This window comes from Eptesicus fuscus, chromosome 5, assembly GCF_027574615.1.
Source record: "Eptesicus fuscus isolate TK198812 chromosome 5, DD_ASM_mEF_20220401, whole genome shotgun sequence".
NCBI lineage: Eukaryota > Metazoa > Chordata > Mammalia > Chiroptera > Vespertilionidae > Eptesicus > Eptesicus fuscus.
Genome location: NC_072477.1, coordinates 6,617,085 through 6,643,280, shown reverse-complemented (window position 1 = coordinate 6,643,280; position 26,196 = coordinate 6,617,085). Strand labels below are relative to the sequence as shown.

Sequence of the window (26,196 nt, the reverse complement as noted above, 5' to 3'; positions counted from 1 at the left end):
CAGCCAAATTGGAAAGGAAGAAGTAAAAGTTATTATTTGCAGATGACATGATAGTATATATAGAGAACCTTAAAGATTCTACCAAAAAACTACCAGAACTGACAAATTCAGTAAATTAGCAGGATACAAAATAAATAGCCAGAAGTTGGTGGCATTTTTATACAATGATAGTGAACTATCAGAAAGGGAAACTAAGAAAACAATCCCATTTATAATTGCATTAAAAAAATGAAATAAAAATAAATTTTACCAAGGAGGTAAAAGACCTGTGCTTGAAAACTTAAAAAATACTGAAGAAAGAAACTGAAGAAGATAAAAATAAATAATCATATACCATGCTCATGGATAGGAAAAATTAACATTGTTAAAATGTCCATACAACCCAAAGCAATCAATAGATTCAATGCAATTCCTATCAAAATATCAATGATGAATTTCATAGAAGTAGAACAAATAATCAAAAATTTTACATGGAACCACAAAAGACCCTGAATAGCCACAGCAATCTTGAGAAAAGGGAACAAAGTTGGAGGAATCATGCTACCTGATATCAAACAATAGGACAAGGCCATAGTAATCAAAACAGCATGGTGCTGGCATAAAAAGAGACACACAGATCAATGGAACAGAATGGTGGGTCCAGAAATAAACCCACGGCTTTATGGTCAATTAATATTTTACACAGAAGGCAAGAACATACAATGGGGTAAAATAGTCTATTCCAGCGGTCGCCAACCTTTTGGACCTCACAGGCCACCAGTGGTCCGCGGACCACCGGTTGGAGACCACTGCTCCAAAGGTTTCCTTAAACCAGCGGTCGCCAACCTTTTGGACCTCAGGGACCACCAGTATTTGGCGACCGCTCGTCTATTCAATAAATGGTGTTGAGAAAACTGGACAGATACATGCAAAAAAATAAAACTAGATCATCTTGTTATACCATATACAAGAATACACTCAACAAAAATTAAAAACTTAATTATAAGACTCAAAACCTAAAAGTCCTAGAAGAAAACAATTCTTCTTTGGTAAAATCTTAAGGGTAGTAAAATCTCAAACAATTCTCTTAGTAATATTTTTTTCTGATATATCTTCCCAGGCAACAGAAACAAAAATAAACAAGTGGGACTACATCAAACTAAAATATAAAATATCCGAAATTTATAAAGAACTCATACAACTCAACACCAAAAAACAACAACAAATAATCCAGTTTTTAAAATGGGCAAAGAATCTGAATAGACACTTCTCCAAAGAGGACATACAAATATCCATTAGACATATGAAAAGATGCTCAGCATCACTAATCATCAGAGAAATGCAAATTAAAACCACAATGTGACCTAACTTCACAGTTGTCAAAATGCTATCATTAATAAATCAACAAACAACAAGTGTTGGTGAGGATGTTGGCAGGAATACAGATTGGTACAAATACTGTGTAAAACAACATGGAGGTTTCTTAAAACATTAAAAATAGATTTGTTTTACGACCCTGCAATTCCACATATGGGTATATCTAAAGAAATCAAAACACTAATTCAAAAGTATATATGCACTCCTATGTTCACTGCAGCTTTATTTACAAGAGTCAAGCTATCAAAGCAACCCAAGCACCTATACATAGATGAGTGGGTAAAGAAGAGGTGCTACATATATACGATGGAATATTACTTGGCCATAAAAGAGAACGAAATCTTACCATTTGTGACAGCATGGATGGACCTACTGGGTATTATGCTAAGTGAAATATTTAAGTCAAAGAAAGACAAATACCATATGATTTCACTTTATGTGAACAATATAAACAAACAAACAAAACAGAAATAGACTCAAATACAGAGAACAGACTCATGGTTGCCAAAAGGTGAAGGGGCCAAGAAATACAGGTTAGTAGTTATAAAATAGTAATGGGGATGTAAAGTACAGCATAGAAAATAAAGTCAATAAAATTGTAATAACTATGTACGGTGCGAATTGGGTCCTGGAAATATCAGGGGGAACACTTTGTAAAGTATTTGATTATCTAACCACTATGCTGTATACCCAAGATTAATACAAATTCACACTAAATGTAAACTGCAATTGAAAAAAAAAACATTTTAATAAAAAATAAAATCTCAAAAAAATTAAAGCATAAATCAATAAAATTTAAAACAAAAAAACAAAAGAGAAAATGAATGAACCAAAATCTGGTTCTTTGAAAAGATCAATAAAATCATTTAGCTGCTAGTCAGGCTAAAAATAAAAGAAGACACAAATTACTAATATCACAAATGAAAGAAAATAAACTATTACATTTCCTATGCACATTAATAGGATAGGCAAAGAATACCATGAACAATTCTATGACCATAATTGTGATAACTTAGATGAAAGGAACCTATTCTTCAAAAGACACAATTGGCCAAAATTCATACAAGAAAGAGTAGACAATATGACTAGGCCTACATCTGTTAAAGAAATGGAATCAATATTTAGTAACCTTCCTAAAGAGAAAACATCAAGCCCAGGTGGGCTCACTGGTGAACTCTACCAAATATTTATGGAAAAAAGATACACCAGCTCTCTACCATCTCTTTCAGAAGACAGAAGCAGAAGGAATACTTCCTAACTCATTCTGTGAGGCCAACATTACTCTAATACCAAAACCAGACAAGAACATTACAAGAAAAGAAAACGAAAGGTCAACATCTTTCATGAAAACAAAATACAAAAATCCTCAATGACTAACTGAAACTTATCCTAAGTATGCAATGTTGGTTCTATATTAAAAAGTAAATTAATGAAATCCATCACATCAACAGGCTAAGGAAGAAATATCCTATCAACAGATGCAGCAAAAAGCATTTGAAAAAATACAAACCCATTCATGATTAAAAATTCTCAATAACTATGAATGAAAAGGAATTTCTTCAACTTGATGAAGAACCTATAGATAATAACATATTTAATGATGATGCTTTTCCACTAAGATCAGGAACAATCCTATATAATAAAGAGGTAATGGAACAGAATAGAGAGCCCACTAAATAGAGAGAATCAACTGATCTTTGACAAAAGAGCAAAGGTGATACAATGAAGCAAGACAGACAACCTTTCCAACAAATGGTGCTAGAACAGCTGGATATCGAAGTACAAAAAAAAAAAAAGGAATCCAAACACAGATCTTACACTCTTCACAAACACTATCTCCAAGTGGATCATAAGTATTTGGAATAATATATTTAAAGTAACTGTATCTTAAAAGGCTTGGTTAAGGACTATTAAAAATCAACTTGTTTTGGGGGCTAAAAAAGGTGAAATGATTAAGCGAAGTAAATAAACAAACAAAAACAAAAAAACTCACAGACACAGTATGGTGACTACCAGAGGGAAGGTGGGGAGGTAGAAGAGGGTAAGTGGGGGATAAATGGTGACAGAAGGAGACTTGACTTGGGGTGGTGAACACATAATACAATATACAGATGATGTATTATAGAATTGTGCACCTAAAACCTATTTAATTTTATTAACCAATATCATCCTAATAAATTCAATAAAAATATCAATTCATAAAATTTTTTATAAAATAGATCATAGACCAAAATATAAAATATAAAACAACAAAAGTCCTATAACAGAAGAAAATCTAGATGGCCTTGAGTCTGGCGGTGACTTTTTAAACACAACACCCAAGACACAATACAAGAAAGAAATCATTGATAAACTAGACTTAATTAAAATTAAGAGTTTCTTATGTGCAAAAAAGAAAAAACTGTCAAGAGAACAAAATACAAGCTACAGACTGGGGAAAATATTTGCAAAAGATACATCCATTAAAGGATTGTTATTCGTATCATATAAAATCAACAATCAAAAACAAACAACCCAATTAAAAAGTGAGCCAAAGACCTTAACAGACACATTGCCAATGAAGACACACAGATGGCAAATAAGCATATGAAAAGAAGCTCCACTTCTGATGTCATCAAATTAAAACAACAATGCGGTACAACTAGGTGTGTGGCAGTTTCTTACAAAACTAAACATATTCTTACCACACAATCTAACAATTGTACTCCTTGGTATTTACCGAAAAGAAGTTGAAAACTTATGTCCACGAAAAATCTTGCACATCAATGTTTACAGCAGCTTTATTCATAATTACCAAAACTTGAAAGCAACCAAGATATCCTTCAGTAGGTGACTGGATAAACTGTGTTACTTGCAGCCAATAGAAGGTTATTAGGCCGGTAAAAAGAAGTGGGCAATCAAGCCATGAAAAGGCAGGGAGGAATCTGAAATGCATATTACCAAGTGAGAGAAACCCCTCTGAAAGGGCTACATACTGTAGGAGTCCAATCAGATGACATTTTGTAAAGGCTCAACTGGTGGCAATGAAAGGATTCGAGGTTGCCAGGGTTAGAGGGAAGAGAGAAATGCATAGGCAGAGCCCAGGGGATTTTTAGGGCAGTGAAATATTCTGTATGATACTATAATGAGGGATACATGTCATTATACATTTGTCTCTGGCCACTGAATTTACAAACAGGAGTGAATCCTAATGTAAACTATGGACTTTGGATAAAAATGACGTGTCAAAGTGGGCTCATCAGTTATAACAAATGTACCGCTCTGGTGGAGGATGCTGATAATGGGGAAGGGTGTGCATGTATGGAGTCAGAAGGATTATGGAAATTCTCTGAACATTGTACTCCATTTGATCGTGAACATAAAACTGTTCTAAAAAGTAAAGTCTTTTTTAACAGGAGGCAACATCCAAAAATTCTGCTGCTGCCCACCAACAGCAACACTGCCCCTTGACACAGCTGTCTTCCAATGATCCTTACCCAAGGTGTCAGAGCCTTGATCTATGTATTTTGCTGGAACGCAACACTTCCAAATTGTATTAGTCCTGTTTCTTATTTCATTACATACTCTCATAATTGTTCCAATCAAGGCCCTCCTTAATGTACATATTTTATGCTTTCATTCACGTATTAATTTACTTATTAAAGTATAATCTATGCTCAAGAACTTTAATAGAGCAAAAATAGGATCTGACACTTGCTAACTTCTGCTGTAAGCTCATTTCCCACAGAGATAATAGGGTAATTTTCTTTTTCTAATGGATCTCACAGCTATCAGGCTTAATCAACATCCTTAATTCAGACACCCCAGGGCAGTCATCATTGGTTTAGGCTTGGCACTCTTTTCCTTCATTCATTTCCACGTTTATTTATTGATTCATTCATTGATTGACTAACAATAACAAAATTGGCACATAAAATCCCCCAAATCACAATAAGTACTTTGAAATTGCTAACATCAACAGATGAATCTCTTTATCACACAATGCATAATTAAATTCCTTGCTTCTTAGAAATCCTGAACTCATTGCTGATCCATATTTAATCCTTTTTGTTTAATTTGTCCATATTTTAAATAGGGTACAACACTGACCATGAACCCATCATCTTACCCCACAACAAGACCCCTGACACTATCAGCCATCTTCTTACACTCTCCCCTTAAAGCAGGGGTGGGGAACCGTATAAGGCCCGAGAAATCATTTGGTCTGATCCTGCCAATACACTGGGGATGAGTTCATTAAATGTTTGACCAAATATAGCAGGCTAATTTTTAAGTTTGATAGTATTGTATGGACCACGAATGATGTTCTAAATATCCAAATGGTCCTGGGCAGAAGAAAGGTTCCCTACCCCTGCCTGAAAAAGTCAATAGCCAGGTCACTAATAGTAATCAACTCTGAAAGTGATAGAAATGAACCTGTATCTTATTTTCCTTGATGGGCTCACTTCTGTTGAATTGGCATAATCTAACTTTGTTTTTGTTCATAATACATAACTATATTCGGTTAATAACTGGTGCTTTTGTTTTCTTTAAATAGATACCCATTTCTTTTTCTGAAATATGAAAACCCATAAACTACGCCCCAATCAAGAACATGAAGTCTGAGCTTTGTTACTAAAATCGGTTTCAAGGCTTTTTATCCACAGAAATGACAGCCAAGATTTTCACCAATGAAGAATAATTAAGTCAGCTCTGATGTATCTAATGTGTGGCATAAAAGCAGATTTTAAAAAGAATATAAGAGTCTACACTTAAATTTCCCAAAGTATATTAGTAAGCCTGTACAAGATTAATCATAAACCTTAACTCATGCTACATGTTAATCAATGGCCCAAGAATGGCCTGACATCTTATTTATAGACTTTATCTAATACCCAACACAAGAACATAACATGACTACTACCAGTATCCTTCTCTGGAGTAAGAATACAGAATATTTTCCTAATAATGGATGTCACTTGTGCAGGACTGGATAAATTTAACTACTTTTCTCATGGGATAATTTTGCCAATAGTTCACATTAGATCCTACTTTTTGTATTTATTCATTCATTGTTTTATTTATTCACTTATTGTTATGCTCATGAATAATTTTAACATCAATTTACTTTTCCAGAAAAAGCACATGATCAACCCATCAACAACCCTAACTGCAAGCCACAGCAACCTTGAGAAAGAAAAACAAAGTTGGAGATATCAATCTACCTGATATCAAACTATATTACAAGGCTATAGTAATCAAAACAGCATGGTACTGGCATAAAAATAGACACATATCTCAATGTAACAGAATAGAAAGCTCAGAAATAAACCCACATCTATATGGTCAATTAATATATGTCAAAGGGGACAAGAACATACCATGGGGCAAAGATAGTCTATTCAATAAATGGTGTTGGTATAATTGGATGCAAAAAAAAAATGAAACTAGACTATCTTCTTACAACATATACAAAAATAAACTCAAAATTAATTAAAGACCTAAATGTAAAACTCAAAACCATTAAAACTACTAGAAGAAAACATAGGCAATAAACTGTCTGACATTGCTGTTAGTAATATTTTTGTCTTATATATCTCCTCACACAAGGAAACAGAAAAATAAATAAATAAATATGGGACTATCTCAAACTAAAAAGGTTTTGCCCAGCAAAGGAAACCAGTAACTAAATGAAATGACAACCTACATGGGAGAAAATATTCAATAATGATACATCTAGTAAGGGGTTAATATCCAAAATTTATAAAGAACTCATACAAATCAACACCAAAAAACAAACAAATAATCCAATGAAAAATGGTCAATAGACACTTCTTCAAAGTGGACATATAGATGGCCAACAAACATATAAAAAGGTACTCAATGTCACTAATGATTACAGAAATGGAAATTAAAACCACAATGAGGTCACCTCACACCTGTCATAATAGCTATCATCAATAAATCAACAAATAGTAAGTGTTGGTGAGGATGTGGAGAAAAGGGAACCCACATGCTCTGTTGGTGGGAATGAAAATCCACTATGAAAAACAGTGTGGAGGTTCCTAAAAAAAATTTAAAAATAGAACTACCTTATGACCCAGCCATTCTCCTTCTGGGTATATAGCTGAAAAAATCCAAAACACTACTTCAATAAGATATGCACCCCTATACTCAATGTAGCATTATTTACAAGAGCCACGATATGGCAGCAGCCCAAGAGCCCATTGTAGATGAGTGGATAAAGAAGAGGTGGTATATACATACAGTGGAATATTACTTGGCCAGAAAAAAGAATGAAATCTTACCATTTGTGACAACATGGATGGACCTAGAGGGTATTATGCTAAGTGAAGTAAGTCGGTCACAGAAAGACTAATACCATATGATGTAATACTGTCAACAATAAAATTGATTTTAATTTTTTGAAAAATGACTCTAATTTTTATGTATGGATTAATTTACTATTTAATTTTTAATTCCTGTCATAAACACTGTTAAATGTACCACCCAACACACGAATAATAAACATAACTAGCGCTATTATCTATCTATATACTTATTCCTAGGCCACATAGTTCACAGCCTCATTAATCTTTTTAAGGACGATATTCACAAATTGCTTAGAGTATGCAATGAAGAATTAGTGCAAGATTTACCCTAATCAATATATTTACTCACTTATTTTTCTCTCATATAATTACTCAAAGAATAATTTGATCATTTATTCTTTCCCCACCCCGTTTTTCCCCCATGGACCTCTTCTAGCCCTCCACCTACCCCGGCCCCAAGCCTTCACCAACTTTTGTTTGTGTCCATGGGTTATGCATATATTCATACAAGTTCTTTGGTTGAACTCTTCTCCCCCCCCTAACCTCCCCACCCTCCCTCTTAAATTCCTCAATCTGTTCTATGCTTCTATGTCTTTGGATCTATTTTGTTCATCAGTTTATTCCTTTTTTTTTTCTTTAATGAAAAAGAGTAAAACCTACCAGTAATCCAGAACTGAAATACCATTTCATACAACAGCTGACAAGCACTTTGTCCAAAGGGAGGGAAGTCTAATCTATTTTTCTTCATCTAAAATAACTTAATCATTATCTTTATTTCATGACACCTACCCCTCACTGACCCATGCTCTGCCTCCTTTCCTTTTTTCTTTTTTAAAATTTATTGAAGTAACATTGGTTAATGAGATTACATAGGTTTCAAAGGTACAATTCTGTAATACATCATCTGTATACTGCATTATGTGCTCAGGACCCAAAGTGAAATCTTCTTCGGTCACCATATACATGACCCCCTATACCGTGAAATGCCCTCACCCCTTCCCTCTGGTAACCACCATACTGTCATCTGTGTCTATGAGTTTTTGCTTGTTTTTCTAACTTGTTCATTTGTTGCTTTCAGTTTCATATCCCACATATGAGTGAAAGCAATAAGGTTCTTAATTTTTTCTGACTTATTTTGCTTAGCATGTTATTCTCAAGATCCATCCATGTTGTGAAAATTGGCAGTATTTCACCTTTTTTATGACTGAGTAGTATTCCATTGTATATATTTACTACTTCTTCTTTATCCAGTCATCTACTGAATAATACTTTCAATAACTGATCAAAATATGAACTCATTCATTCATTCATTCATTCACTTTTAAAAATACATTAAAAACAAATGCAGGCCAAGATACTGAACAATAACTTTGACTAATTCTAATATCTGCCTGTATGCTCACTGTCCAGAGATACAATCTGCTAGATCCCTTTTTGTTTTTCAAGTATAGCCAGTAAACAGAAATGATCTGATCATACCTACTTATCATAATCTTGACAGTAGTCCATGCTTGGTCTTCTTTCAATCAGACACTTATTTAAACAATTATTTTTCACGTAAGTGATTTGTTCCTTTTTAAAATAAAACCAACAACCAGCAACCCACCACCAATCCAAACTCACATGGACTCTCATGGAATAGGATATGCCCTTTATGGGAATCACTAAGAGAGACTTGGTCTATTTAGGTTATGAAACTCGGTGCTTCAAGAAATAACAAAGTAATGGTGATAACCCTTGTTTCTTGGCCACGTGCACTGACACATTTTTATTCTTGCATTGCTTCACTTATGATACATCTCACAGACACTGAGAACTAAAGCTCAGGAACCAGATCTTATACTCCTAACCTTTGCAGTGATCCCTTTCCCTCAGAGAAAATAACTACATTTCTCTTTTGTAATGGACCTCAAAGTTACAGAGCTTAATCAAAATCCTGGATTCAGACATCTCAGAATACTCATCATTGGTGTATACTAGCCATCTTTTTCTTCCTTTATTTAGACATGTAATATTCCTTTATTCATCGATTCACTAACAATAACACAATCAAATCTTAAGAATCAAAAAGCCCAAAAACAACATACGTAAGTATCACTAATAACTGCCAAATGCCCATATCTCACAGCGCTAGTAGGTGAGGGAATTCTTTGCAGTGTGTGTGAGTGTGTGTGTGTGTGTGTGTGTGTGTGTGTGTATGCTTTCTGCACATATAAATTAATCAACATCTTTGCTTCATATCAGTTCCAATGACCCATGCTTGGCTCTTTTTCATATAAAGGTGATGCAATGAATAACCATTTTGCATCATAACCTTACTTCAAACTGGAAGACTAACAATTTTGTCCATCTACCTATGTGTTCTTCCCACGGGAAATTAGCCTAAATTTTTATCAATAGAGAAGCACTTAAATGAATTGCAATGCAAAAATAAAACACAGTGCGAGGCAGCCCTGAAGATGAATGAAACACCTTTCGTCTTTCTTACTGGATTTTAGTAGTACTAAATCAGATGAACCAGAAATCCCAATTCGGGTCTATGCTGGTGTTCTTTGGTTTTATTTATTAATACATTCATTCATTACTTCGACAAATTCAAGTGACATCCGGAAATCAACTTCCCAACCCAAGAATGTAAACTGCGGGTACTTACATGAGTCTCTTCTCTCCTTACCCACAGTTTGGATTAGAGAATGATGAGATCATTGGTGGTGTGTTCAAATGGGAACAATGCAAACTTTCAAAAGAAAGAAATAGCCTATAGTTAGATACTTTTTAATGGAAGTTAGTCTTGCGGTATTAGATTAATTATAAACTTGGTGCATTTCCTATACTCATCATTGCGCAAGAATTATACACCTTATTTTATTGACTTATCTAATTTTTATTTTTTAATAATTCAATGAACCTGAGGATAAGAACCTTTATATTTCGCAAGAATCTGCCTACATACTCCGAATTCATAATTTCACAGCTCAGTGACTGCTTTGAGTGGACCCCACCTGTGCAAAATTGGATAAATGCAAATTTTTTTCAGCATATTCTCACCAATGATGCACACATTTTTCTGATTTATATGTCTAGTGATTATTTATTCATGTATATAATTATGCATGAAGTAAATTAATAATCTGCCCATTTTCTAAAGACTTTCTCCATGCAACTTTCTATGTGGACTTTAGCCAAAGCAGGGGGAACCCTGAGTTCTATTTCTTTATCTGGAAAACATCTGGGTAACCATCATCTTTGGTTCATAATACCTGTTCTTCACTGGCCCTTACTCAGCCTTCCTTATAATAAGTCATCTATAGATAAATGCACTTCTTCATTCCCTTTTAAGAATATATCAATATCAATAGTGTGCTAACCTCTATCCATTCATGAGTTCACTTCCCAGGCGTGGATGAGAGCCCTGAATATCCTCTGCACATGCCCATGGCCCAGCCACATAACTGACCATATCCTCTTTAATTTTTAAAGTAAAATTCAGTGCGAATAGAGTTAGATTAATCATGACTCTGGTCATATAACACCTTCACAATGTTGGTTCATGTTTGGCCTTCTCTCAATAAGACAATTCTTTAAGAATTGTTAATTTATGTATACTTTCTGTCCTTTTCTAATTAAAACAACACTCCAAACACCCAAAACAGCAACACAAATTCTTAGGTATATCTACCCATATTGTCATAATGGAGGGTTCCATGTTTTGATCTATTTATCTAAGAAGCCCAGTGTTTCAAATATGAACTAATAAAAATTAGATAATTTCATATTATTAGTCCCTGGGTGGCCCTCCCTATTTTTATTCCTTTAAATATTTCTTTATCATTCATGAGTTCACTTCCCAAAGAGTGCACCTTATCTCTTTTTGCAACAGTCCACAGATTTCCAGACAGGGACTAATCAGAATTTTGTATTCAGACCCAACCCCCACTCCAGGAGGCATCACTAGCCCAAGCTTTGCATTCCTTCTCTTCCGCACTTTAGGCCTTTGTTTACTGATTCAAAACAATATAATAATTGCATATAAATCACAAAGTGTCAAAAACAAGATTCTTGAACATTCCTAAGATCTATCCATATGCTCACGTCCCATAGAGCTTGTATATTAGGTTTCTTTTGCAACAGTCTGTGTGTAGCACCTAAGTGCTCCCTCTCACCGAGATCCTTTTCAAGTTAAAATGATGAAATCAACTGTATGTAAATAGAAACAAGAACAGCACACATCTCTGGAAATGTATGAAACATCTTGCGTCTTTTTTAAGGAGTCATCAGTCATGCAGAATTGAATTAATCTTTATATCTATGGTTCATAATCTATCTCCATCATTGTATAGCCACCCTCAGTTTATTAAAGATGCACAGCATTCTTTGAAATATTTCAGTGGACACCCATGAACAAGTTTCCCTAACCAAGTATATGAACTTTAAATGTTACTCTCCTCAGTATTTATTCTTCCTTTAAATATATATATATATATATAGATATATAGATATATATAGATATATTTGTATTGATGTCAGAGAGGAAGGAAGAGGGAGAGAGACAGAAACATCAATGATGAGAGAGAATGATTGATCTGCTGCCTCCTGCACATACCCCACTGGGGATCGAGCCCATAGCCTGGGCATGTGCCCTTGACTGAAATTGAACCTGGGATCCTTCAGTCCGCAGGCCGCGCTCTATCCACTGAGCCAAACTGGCTAGGGCTTAAATATATTTTTATTGATTTCAGAGAGAAAGGGAGAGGGAGATAAAGATAGAAAAATCAATGATGAGAGAGAATTATTGATCAGCTACCACCCACACACCCACCACTGGGGATCAAGACCCCAACCTAGGCATGAGACATGACCAGGAATTGAACGCTGAACAACTGGTTCATAGGTCGACACTCAATCAATGAGCCACACCAACTGGGCCATGGGCATGTGGACCAGGTATTCAGAGCTCTCATCCAGGGCCTTGGGAAGTGAACCTATGAATGGATAAAGGTTAGCACACCATTGATATTGCTATGTTGTATAAGGGAATGCAGAACATTCCACAGCTAATTTAATCATAACAAATAATAAAGATTTTAGCTGGTAACCTTTGTGTTTAAGCAGGCTTTTAAATAGTGAAAAACAAACAAACATAAATCTAGGTATTTTTAAAAGATATTATTTGTAGAGTTATAAATAAGACATAAAACTTAGTTCATGTCATTAGCCCAAGAATATCACTATTTTTATTTACTAAATTATTTAATTTTAATCTTAAACAATATACTGAATACCAATAAATTCACCATCTAACCCACAAATCAGAACTATCCTATCTAATTAAAGAGTAATATGCAGATTGACCATCACTCCAACACACAAGATGGCTGCCCCTATGTGGTCAAAGATCCTGCTCCCATGTGGATACAAGATGGCCATCACAAGATGGCCAGCAGTGGGGGGCAGTTGGGAGGGACCAGGCCTGCAAGGGAGGGCAGTTAGGGGTGACTAGGCCAGCAGAGGAGGGAAGTTGGGGGTGACTGGGTCTGCAGGAGAGGGCAGTTGGGGGGGGACCCAAGGCCTGCAGGGGAGAGCAGTTGGGGGGACCAGGCCTGCAGGGGAGGGCAGTTAGGGGCAAACAGGCTGGTAGGAGAGCAGTTAGGCATCAATCAGGCTGGCAGGGGAGTGGTTAGGGGGTGATCAGGCTGGCAGGCAGAATCGGTTAGGGGCAATCAGGAAGGCAGGCAGGCGAGCAGTTGGGAGCCAGCAGTCCTGATTGTGAGAGGGATCCCAGATTGGAGAGAGTACAGGCTGGGCTGAGGGACACCCCCACTCCCCTCCCGTGTACGAATTTCGTGCACCAGGCCTCTAGTGATTATTATAAATATATCCAAATGCTTTACATAGGTAAAGGCTAAATTGTCCTTTTTAATAGATCTTTCTTGACTGCATGAATGTAAATCCTTCTTTCATGGCATAATCTTAACAATGGCCTATGCCTAACTCTACTTACTGTAGTCATTCATTAATTAATTCATTCATTCATACATCTAATTACTCACAGAATAATTTTACCAACTGTTCACTTCATAAAGAAAAGGCAAAATGGTAAAATAGGCAGCAAACCAGAACTACAATACGCGCTATTATGTGCAGCTGTCTACATACACATTATGCAAAATGAAAAAGCCTGGGTTTTTAAAAAATATGGATGTCAGTTGTATAAAACAGGATAATCATTATCCTTATTTCATAAGACTCCTCATTGCTATGTGCTTTTCATCTCTTAAGTGAAATATGAATGTATTCATTCACTTATAGCAATACATAATTAGGTCACATAATTATAACTCATTACACAAAAACTTTGAATAATATTAGCATGTGATCGTATGCTCAGTAAACTATCTTAAATTAATCATTATTCTTATCATAGGACATATTCTCATCATTGGTCTGTGATTGTTCTATTTTGTAAAATAGATAATTAATTATTTATGCAAACATGTTTGTCCTTTTCTTAATAAAATAAACACCAGCAATCCACCATCATTCCATAATAACAACATTCAAATACCTGTCTATTTGCTCCCTCTGAAAGGGGTAAAACCTTGATCTATTTCTTTGCCTAGACCTCAGTGCTTCAGAAATGTTTCAAAACATACTCATAATTAAACAATGTGTGACTCTCTTGGTCTTCTTTCATTTCTTTCCTTACGCATTATTTCATGTATAACAAAAAGTAACCCAAAGAAAATAAGGCCCAAGAAAAGGGTCCTGAAACCTCCCTTTTTGTGCCATGGAAGAAATAACTAGATATTATCTTGTAATCACCTCAGACCTATAGAGTTTAATCAAAGTCCTGAATTCAAACACCTCAGGACACTCGTCATTGATTCAGACTTGGCATTGTTGATTTCTTCTTTCATGTCCTCCTTTCTGGATCATGTGCACATGCATACTTTGAAATGCAGCCAATATCCATGAATCACAAATGCCAAGAACAAGATGAATGACTATTGTAAAGATAAGTCTATTCCCACTTGTCCCACAGAGCTGAGTGCCTTTTTTCAGTGCCCTTCTAGGTTGCCCATATGGATGGACCAACAGCTCTGCTTCATCTCAACGTCATAGTGATAACAGGGTTCTGCTTGTCTCTTTAATGTGTCCACATTGGTCAGAGGGCAGCATGAACAAGCAGGAGTCACCCACTTCCCTCACAAATGAAACATGGAAGTTATCCATCTTCCTGTGTTCTCCACCCTCCACAAGTCAACAACTTCCATCTTTGCCAAGGAGGGATGTCTCAATACACTTTGGTGCCAAACTAAAATGACATTTTTGTGGCCCCCAGAAATGATTAATCATGGAGTCTTGATTCATACTAAAGTGCCATCCTTGGTCAATGGTGCTTTGTTATTTTATGTGTTTTTATAAAATCATTGGCCAAGGATGGGACGATGGTATGAACCAAGGTTTGAAATATATGCAGGGTGAAGCAAAAGTAGATTTACAGTTGTGAGTATGTGAAACAGAGTTTATTCTTGTATTAGTATTTATTAATTACTATATTATTTTCCATACTAACAACTATAAACCTACTTTTGCCCCACTCTGTAATATGCATCTATAAGATAAATATCTCTCCCATTACTTAAGATACTTCCTTTAAAACACATGAACAAACTCCCCAAACCAAGAACACGAACTCTGGCAGTAACTTATACTCATCTCATTAGAGAATGGTTGAGTTGGCTGTAGTGTGTGCATACTGTCAAGCCAATTCCAGACAGTCTGTATTAGATATTTTAAGTAGACATGACTTTTGCACTCCAGATCAATCATCAACCTGAATCATATTCACTATCATTATTGGTGTGAAAACTGTACTCCTTTTATTTATCAGCTTATTTTATTTTTAATTTTGAGCAATGTAGTAAGCAAGCATCATTCAATCCAACATTCAACTCAAGTATGAGGCTGGTAAGCATCACAGATCGCATGGCCATATAACCCCTACTCTTAGTCAATAGCCTAATAATCATTTTCACAAGTTTTACTTGTGCAGAATTGGAGACATTTAAAACCTACTATCATGGCACATTCTCACCAATAAAACTAGCTTTATCTTGTTTTATGCACTTGATTAACTTCTTTCATTTACTTAATTATTAATGAAATAATTTGATCATCTATTTTTTCTAAAAATATATATTATATATTTTATCATCATTACATTATATATAATATGATATACAGGGTGGAGCAAAAGTGGGCTTACAGTTGTGAATATAAGAAACAAAGTTTATTCTTCTTTACTATTTATTAATTCTTGTATTATTTTCCATACAAACAATTTTAAACCTACTTTTGCCAACCTGTATAATTTGATCATCATTTTTCTAAAAATATGTATTATGTGTAATAAATATATAAAATATACTATATAAAATATAAACATAATAAAATTATATACAAAATAATAAAAACTCTCCAAATGAAACCTGGAATTGAAATACCATTATTACATGCAGTTGTCTCTACTTAATCAAAGTTAAAAAAACAAACAAAAACAAAAAACTAGGTCCCACATTCTATACATGGACATCATTGGGTATGGCAGGGTTAGTCAACCTCATTTCACGTGATACGCTTCATACTATCCACTGTTTCCCCTCTTTTAGGTAACTGTTTGAGGTATCATCATATTACTCAATAGCTAATAACGTATATAATTACCAAGAATCTATAGACCCTATACTGGAATACCAAAAATACTGACAACTGCCCACAGGCTCTTTACCCACAGAAATCACTGACTATATCCCTTTTCCTTTTTTTTTTTTTTTTAATAAATTCAGCACACACATTTAGATTAACGCAGACTGGTATCCTATTACACATCCTCAACCCTGGCCCATGCTTGCTTCTTTCTAACTGGAGAGTTAAGTAATCATTTGTTTAGGTAAACATTTTTTCCTTCTTAATAACACCAACAATCGGCCGCCTCCCCTCGGCCCAGAATGGCAACAGGGACACTTACGAGCAGGTGCTCCAAAGGGGAGGACAGTTCTTACCGGTGAGATGGGAACTCACTGTAAACAAATAATCACTAATAATTCTTGTTTCATGATACTGTCTCATAAATGATCCATATGTGATCCTCTTTGTCTTCATTCACTCACATATTTATTTATTCATGCATTCATTAATTCACTTACATCAATACAACCCACACTCAGGAACTACTAAGACCGAAGAGCCAAATCCCCAATGGCCTTGAACTTCAGATCCCCAATGGGCTTGAACTGCTCTGAACTCTATTCCCTTACCATCTCTTTCTAAGAGTTTAGGGTTTAACCAACGTTCTCGATTCATACACATTGATTCAAGCTCAACACTTTTCTTCATCTATTTATTTATACTTTATTGATTGATTGATTATGCATTATTGATTAGTTCATTCATGGATTTACTGATAAAGTTTATTCCAATGAGTCACAAAACCCCAATAATAATATCTTTGAATACTGTAGGTATCAGTTTACAGGTTTATTTCCCACAGAGCTAATAAATGAGATCTTTTAATTGGACCTCAGTGTTGCAAATAGGAATTAATCAATAACCTTGCTTAATGCCCATCACATGGGTTTTACCACTCTGCTTGTTCATCGTTCATTTAATGTCTTCATATTTTAAAAATAGAACAACAGTACAATAAACCTACTATCTCACCCCACAATTAGAACACTGACAATACTTTCCATCTTCCTAGGTGCTCCCTCTCAATGATTTAACAAACTATATCATTATCCATAACAAATAATTTTAAATGTGGTGCAAAACTAAAGTGGAATATTAGGCAATTCTGAAAATGAATGCAAAACTCTCTAAATCTGGCCAAGACCGGTTTGGCTCAGTGGATGGAGCGTCGGCCTGCGGACTCAAAGGTCCCGGGTTCGATTCCGGTCAAGGGCATGTGCCTTGGTTGCGGGGCACATCCCCAGTAGGGGGTGTGCAGGAGGCAGCTGATCGATGTTTCTCTCTCATCGATGTTTCTGGCTCTCTATCCCTCTCTCTTCCTCTCTGTGGAAAATCAATAAAATATATTTAAAAAAAAAAAAAAAAAAACTCTCTAAATCTATGTTTACTGTATCTCAGTTGTCTTAAAATGGACTAGTCTTACTCAGTGGTTCACTATGCGTCCCCACTAGTGGTCCATGCATGACATTCTCGGACTTTATTTCTGTTTGCAGGAGCCACTCATTCCTTTGAAAGAATTCCATGGACCATAGGAATCACCCCCTCCAAATCAAGAAAATGAACTCCATTACTTACATGAGTCCCTTTGCCTCTTTTTGCAAAGAAGTAACCACAAAGGTCCTCCTCACTGGATAAGAACCAAGCCAGATGGGATTGAATCTGTGGAGTAAAGGGCAGTTTTTAGAAAATTGAAGTAGTGTAGATTTTTTCAGAGAACTTAGCCCTACTCATCCAGATTTCTCATGACCTCAGTTTTCATCACATTCCATGAGCCCACGAATGTCCCTCTTTTCATTTTAATTAGATTTATATATGTGATATGATGACAACTGCTGAATCTCAATCCTAGCCGAAGAATTAAGAATAATGCCTAGCCCAGGGGTATGGCTCAATGGATTGCACCAGGAGGTCTCAGGTTCGATTTCCCGTCAGGGGACATGCCTGAGTTGCTAGTTTGATCCCCAGTGGAGGGTGTGCAGGAGGCAGCTCGTAAATGTTTCTATCTCTCTTTTCCTCTCCCTTCCTCTCTCTAAAAATCAATACAAACTTACTTTTTTAAAAGAACTATGCCTATTCCAAATTCTTTCTATTAAAATCACACACATAGGTAAGAGCCTATCTTTGATATGGGTCCTGTTTGAATAGAATTAGGTTAAGTTAGTCCAGCCGGTTTGGTTCAGTGGTTGAGCGTCAACCTATGAACCAGGAGTTCACAGTTCAATTCCTAGTCAGGGCACATGCCTGGTTTGCAGGCTTGATCTCCAGTAAGAGGCATGCAGTAGGCAGTCAATCAATGATTCTCTCTCATCACTGATTTTTCTCTCTCTCTCTCTCTCTCTCTCTCCCTTCCTCTCTGAAATCAATAAAATATACATGTAAAGAAAAAAAGAATTAGGTAAACTTACATCCTATTTCCAGACATATTCTCACCAATGATCCATACTGGACCCTACTTTATGAATCTATTAATTTATTTACTCATGAAATGACATTACTATTTTCATTTTCCTTCAAAATAAATGCAAAATTATCCAAAATACTATCACAGGTAACTGTCTCAATGCTCTTTACCCAAAGTGGGCAGAGCCCAATACCCTCATGGTTTGCCCTCTTTTGAAACTATCTTTTCCTTTATTCACTTATTATAATATTATCAATATTCATAAACCTACATGCCCCGGGAAAGAGTCCTAAATAACACTAACATCCACCCAAAGGAAAACAACTACAAGGGTTTTTCAAAAATGATACTGATTAAGAAGAACTGATTTAATCGTAATGCATCCTTAACATGGGCCCATCCCTTGGTCATCTTTAATTAGGTAGCTCTGTAATTGATTGTTTATTTTGTTTCCCTTTTCTTAACAACAACCACCAGAAACAACATCAACTCTTACATATCTGCCCCTGTTTCTAACCAACATGGTAATTAGGGGAAGTCAGCTCTGCAGCAACAATTTAATGAGCATATATATCTCATTACATACTTGCATAATTAGTAACTATCTAGTCCTCTTTGTCTTTATTCACTGCTATGTTTCTTTATTTACCCATGAACCTATTCACTAACAAAAGGACCCATACCTAAGATCTACCAAAGTCAAGGGCAAGATGCCCTTTTTAACTTCAGCTACAAGCTCATGTCTCATGGGGCAGGAAATTACGTTTTTAATAATTAACCTCAGAGTTATAGGGTTTTCCCAAGATATCCATCATGGGTCTAGGCTTGGCACTGTTTTTTTTCTTATACATTTGTTTATTGATTTATTCATTGATTGAGAAAAAAATTACTTCACATCCGTGAGTCACACAAAGCAAGAATAATACGTAAGAGTATCACTCCCTTCGGTCCTTTGCCTAATTTCTCCCACAACTCAACCACAGGATTTATTTCTAATGTGAACCTCACTGCTGCACATATGGGTCAATCAATATTCTTTAGGCAAACCCACACTTCTCATGGCCATGCTTGGCCCCTTCTTTGGTTTTCTTTAATTTGTTGACACTTTAAATATGCAACAAAAAAATCCAAGAATGTCTCGTTTTATGTCATTAACAATTTTCTATCTTTCTTTGTGTTCTATCTCAGTTGGTTAGGAACCTAAGTCTTTCTCACTGGTGGGATGTATAAATCACTAGTGGTGAACAACAAAATGAAGTATTGCACAACTGTAAGATGAATGAAGCACCGCTTTCATCGTGTTTTAATGGACCTCACTTGTTCAAAGTTGGATTAATCTAACTTGGACACATTTCACCAATGCCCATTCATGACCCTCTTTATGTATTTAGCTATTTGCTTATTTAGTATTTAATTTTATTAGATATGGATTAATTAAAATCCTATAGTTTTTAGAAGGGAATTAGCAAGGATAAATCCATCATCAGCTCAAACTTAACATGAACTTAAACTATAAACCTTAAACAAATAAGGTTGGAGCCAAGACTTTATAGCCTTTATAAATAATACTCACGAGTAATTATTTATAAACACCATTATGGACACCAGCAATGAACTCTGAATTTATCCTCATAGTTGCTTTATAAGTCATGTAAATCACAGGTCCATGATCTGTCTGTTTTTAAGTCATTGATTGTGACTTATTCATTCCAAAGAAACTGGTCAAAAACACTGGACTAAAACTAACACCTCTCAACCTGTTCATTACTAACAGGGATAATCAACTGGATTTTTGTTGTTGTTGTTTAATGAACTTAATGAACAAACTGGATTAATAATTCTTATCATTTGACACAAACTCACCCTTGGTCCACTTCAATTTTCTGATTTAGGTAAGTATCTTCCCTTTTTATAAATTAATGTCTACACTTTAACAGACTTCAGTGCTTCAAAAACATAGTGATAATAATCCTTGCTTTATTATACACACTCATCATTAGGCCATCCGTGCAGAAAGTTCTATTGGATAGTGTTAATATTTACGCTTTACCCTTTGGTAATAGCCTAGCACTTTTTCTAATGAAGCCAAATGGAATTAATCATCATGTTTGATCCTTGGTCCATGCTTCTTTTTTTTTTGTTTTATTTAATCATTTCTAAAGAAGTTTTAATGAGCAACCAAAAATCCAATTTCTCACCCACAAGTAGAACGTTACCTTTCATCTCCCATTGTGCTCCTTGCGCAGAGAGTTCATAGCCTAGATCTTTCTCCAGGGAGAAATGTCTAAACAAACTATGCACATAAAAGGGATGAAGCAGGCTAGATTGTTTATTTGGAAGTCAAGAGCACAATAAAAACAATAGAACTAAATTAACTCTAATCTATTAATCCTTAGGTCATTCGCATCACCAGTCTATGTTTTGGCCTTTCTTGAATTTTGGCCTTTCTTGTAAATAATTACTTGTGTAATTATTTATTTTTAGTATTAAAATCAACATCTAACACATCACCATGCAAAAACAAGAAAATTAATTACTCCTTAACCAACACAGTTTTTAAACAGACCTTGGATATACAGAATTAGAATCATCTTAATTCTAGGATAATGAGATATTATCATCATTGACCCATGTTTGCCCCTTCTTGTTTTATTCATAAATTTGTTCATTCATGCATTTACTCACTTATGAACACTTGGAACAACTTTTCAGCTGAAGATTTAAGAACATTGACTATTACTTACATTTTCTTTACATACTTTATTCACCCAAATAAGAGTCAAAATTATCATAAATACTGCATGATTAAATAAACTATTGTGTGTTCATTTTGGGAAACAGAAACCAACTACTTAAAAAATGAACAACCTGGCCCTAACCTGTTTTTCTCAGTGGTTAGAGCGTCGGCCCGTGGACTGAAGGGTCGCGGGTTTGATTGGGGACAAGGGCACAGGGCACATGTGGGAGGCACCAATCAATGTGTCTCTCTCACATCAATGTTTCTGTCTTACCCCCTCCATTCCACTCTCTCTCTAAAAAAAAAAAAAAAGAGAGAGAGAGAGAGAAAAAGAAAACGGAAAAAGTATCCTCAAGGGAGGATTAACAAAAGAAAAAGAAAAAAGAAAAAAACACCCTGGATCACTTTTAATATCTCTCACTTGTGTAGAATTGAATTCCTTAGTTTATGAAACATTGTCCTCATTGGTCTGCACTTAGCCCCTTTTTCATTTATCCTTTAAAATATCATAAAAGAATACCTATAGTTCTTATCCAACGAAGAGAAAACTACCATACTTGTCAAGTGTAATTGAAAAAAGTAAAAAAGAAAGCTACCAATACTTTATGTCTGTATGTTTATCTCTCTCACTGATTTAACAGCATAAACTTCATCAATAGGGAAGTGTTTCTATAAACCAGAGTGTATAAATTAATGATATAATGCTATTAAAATAAATGAAACAAGGTAGATATTTTTGTTTTAATGGCCATCAAATTTGCAGAATTGTGTAATCATACATTCTCTTCATTAGTCCATGCTTAACTCTCTGATTTATGTATGCATCTATTTTTAATAAATCTATAAACACATATGAATCCACCACTCAATCCAAGAAAAAATAACAATTATATTTATATTAACAGATTTATATTAACTATATGTATATTGTAGTTATTCATATACATATATAAAATTAACATAAATATATATGTTTATAATTATTTTCTGAGCTCATTCTCTAACATAGAGAACATCCCAGTTACCTTATGTTTGAATTTGGTGGCAGTTATGCCAAATGAAATGCATCGTCCTTGATTCATGACAGTCGCATCAGCATAGTGACAAGTCTCGATGTGTGGCCATCTTTAGTTTCATTTGTGCCCATGCATGTTTAAGAATACAAACACACCCATCAACCACCACCCAATGTGCAGCAACACTTACCATCACTCACATTGGTTGGTCCATGGCTCATCTCTCACAGAGGTCAGAGTCAAGGTCTTCCTCAGTAGACTTGCTCTGGGGCCTCCATTCTGTGGATCGCAAGGCAGATAGATTAGGGTAAAGCCAGGTGTTTTCAATGGTCAAGTGAGCAGCACAGGCACAATCACCGCCTTTGGTTCACGACGCAGTCTCACCACTGGCTCAAGAATAGCTCTCATTGGACATAGTTTTCCATCTAATAATTTTATTATTACAGCAAACATGCACAAATTCACCACCCTAATCAAAATCAAGAATGATTATAAGCTGTCTGTCATTATGGTTCTTACCAAGGAACCAGCCTAGACCTTCTTCCCAATAGACTCAGATATGCAGAGTTGGAATAACAATAATCTCTGATTCTACCCATAATCTCGTTATTGTTTCTTACTTGTCTTTTATATTGCTTGTACTTATTTTTTTTTAAAATATATTTTATTGACTCCTTACAGAGAGGAAGAGAGAGGGACAGAGAGTTAGAAACATCGACGAGAAACATCGATCAGCTGCCTCTCGCACACCCCCCATTGGGGATGCGCCCGCAACCAAGGCACATGCTCCCGACCGGAATCGAACCTGGGACCCCCGAGTCTGCAGGCCGACGCTCTATCCACTGAGCCAAACCGGTTTCGGCTGTACTTATTTTTTTTTTAATACAATAAACACATGAGCTCAGCCCTGACCCAGAACAAAAATATCACTTAGTACTTCTATACCAATGCTTTCTCACCAGAGGCACAAGCTTTGCTTGGTTCTATTGTTTGAAATAGTCCATAATTGTACCTACGTGAGTTAATCTCAATCCATAATTCATAATACATTGTCTTTGATGGCCCATTCTTCACCATCTTTCATTTTGTCATTTATCTTTTATGGCTCATCTAATTCATTGTTAACTACGTAATAAATACACTTGAGGCCACCATTCAGCCCAACACCAATGACCATTCTCTACGCCTGTTGGTATGCCTCCTCCCCACAGTCCCAACAGACTGGGCCTTGGTGGATTTAGGGGGCGGGGTGAACCAGATTATTCATAATCCTTGTTTAAAACCCCATTCTCATCACTGGTCCATGCCTGACCCTCTCTACTTTAATTCACGCATGCATTCATTTCTACCTCTTCAGTGAACACCCATGAAGCCCCGCGCATACCTGTCTACAGTGTCCCTCCCCACAGCCAAGATTTCTCTGGCGGAGAAGGCCCAGTGCGCCCCTCCTGTGGGACACACAGTCCACGAAAAGGAAGAAATGGCCTAGACCTTTCTGTCTGTTAATGTCAGGCAAGCAGACCTGGATTAATCATCCTCTTTTGTCCAGAACACGTTCTCACAATTGCTCTATTCAAGGCCTTTATTTCCATGATTTCTTTATTTTTAATAATAAAATTAACAACGACAAACCACTCCAATCTCTCTGTATATCCCCCTTGGCTCTGGGGAACTAATCACAATCCTTGGCACATGACCGGTTCTCATCGCTCTTCTGGGCACGTCTCCCTCATCGTATCACTTGTTCAAACGGGCACAATAACCAGGCATGACCCCCACCTCCATTCCTATTGCCAAGCATAACCCTTGCTGCCCTCTACCTCAGCTCATCACTCCCCCATCTCCTGTGTACCTTCCCCTGCTCCTTTTATATATATATATGTATAAAACTTTATCACTTATAAGTATTCTTTAAAATTAGTTTCCATGAGCCAGTGGTTTGCTGGAGGTGGTAAAAGGACTCGAACCCAGACCCTTAGACTCCATCCCTGTGCTCACAGGCACGATGGTCAGAGCACAGGTGTGCACACCACACCCCCTGCCTCCAAACCCAGACTCACACCCTGACCCACTGGGTGACATCGAGAGAGCTAACCAGCCTCTGTGTGCCTGTTTCCAAAACTGTACGACAGCCACAGCCCTAGTCCCTAAGCAAAGCCAGCTGTTCTGCTCATGCCCAGCCAGCCAGGTAAAGCCCCACCCCATCCCATCTCTGAGCCCCTCACCCAAATGTCTGTTCCCTCTGCAGCAGCAAGCCATGGTGCTAGACAGACAGACAGACCAGGTTCCACCCCAGCAGGCACTCATGAGCTGTGTAACTGCAGAGACGTGACCTGGCCTGTCTTGTGCCCCAACTTGTGCGATTCGTAGGCTGAGGACGGCAACACCCCCGCGGCTCCATCGTGGGCGAATCGCCCTGCCGCACCCCTGCCGCCCATGTGCTGGTCATACAGCCCCCAAACTGACTACGGAATTATCTCAATGCTCAGGCCCAGCGGATGTCAGGAGGATGGGCCTCGGGTAAGAAATTGTTAGTCTATTCTATTCTGAACATGGCATCAAAGCTGACACAAGCACCCTGGAGAGCAGATGTCCAAGTAAAGGATTCACTTCACAGAATGGGGCCACTCCCAGGGGCGTCTATACTGTGAGATTCTTTTTTTCTTTATTGCTTTATGGAGAGAACTAAGGAAGCAGAGAGAGACAGAGAGACAGAGACAGAGAGAAAGAGAGAAATATCAATGTGAGAAACATCAGTAACTTCCCAGAAACCAAGGAGGCTTCTACTCTAACCCTTCCTGACAATACTTTTGGCCAGCTTCCTGAGACATGAAAGATTAAATTAAATAAATATTGGCATATATATGTGTCTATATATGTGTGTTTATAGATATATATAATGTATGTGTATACAGTGTGATACAGTCATAACCACATCTATGGGGGCGTTGATATGGAGTCCTGGAGAGACCCCTCGCTGGGAGCCAGGATGTGGCTCCCAGCTCTGCCTTCATCCCTCAGTGGGGACCCACCCCCTGGCTGAGCCTCAGGTGGCAGTAACCCATCAGTCTCCCCTCCCACCCAGGTGGTGTAAAAATGCAAAGCATGAAGTTTAAGTGTGACTTCCCTGTAAGCAGCCGAGGAGCGATAATGTGGTACCTCCTGGACCAAGCACGTTGTGCTCACAGCATGCTTTAGCATACATTATCCTGTTTGATCCTCGCCACAGCAGTCCTGTGGATTAGACATAATAATCATAATTAGCCGATATTTATTGGATGCACACTCTCCACCAGGCACCATGCTGCCTGCTTTGCAAACTTGACAGTCCTCTGCGGTGGGTCCAATTCAACAGCATCACCCCCCACCTCCCCCCCCCCAAAAAAAATTGTGAGCCTGCATGTAGGTGCCTAGGATATAGCAATAAACAAAACAGACAATAATAAATAAGTAGAGCGGGTAGGAGATGGTCATAAGACCAATAGCTGACTCCTGAAGGACAGATTTAAACAGCAAGTCCACTTATATGTAGAATTTTTTCAGTAAATACTCTAAAGGTTGTTTCTCCTTCTTATTATTTTTAATTACTGTTTTTACAGCTTACTTTATTATCATAATACAATA

General features: G+C 36.6%; 2 non-coding genes across 2 annotated transcripts; both read right to left on the bottom strand.

Annotated features, from left to right (window-relative positions):
- Window positions 1–9,569: 9,569 nt before the first annotated feature.
- Window positions 9,570–9,641, bottom strand: LOC114227525 (small nucleolar RNA SNORD113/SNORD114 family). Its single transcript, XR_003613575.1, has one exon. It is a non-coding gene; the product is annotated as a small nucleolar RNA SNORD113/SNORD114 family (small nucleolar RNA).
- Window positions 9,642–24,841: 15,200 nt separating this feature from the next.
- Window positions 24,842–24,918, bottom strand: MIR370 (microRNA mir-370). The gene has a single exon (NR_129003.2). It is a non-coding gene; the product is annotated as a microRNA mir-370 (primary transcript).
- Window positions 24,919–26,196: the final 1,278 nt, after the last annotated feature.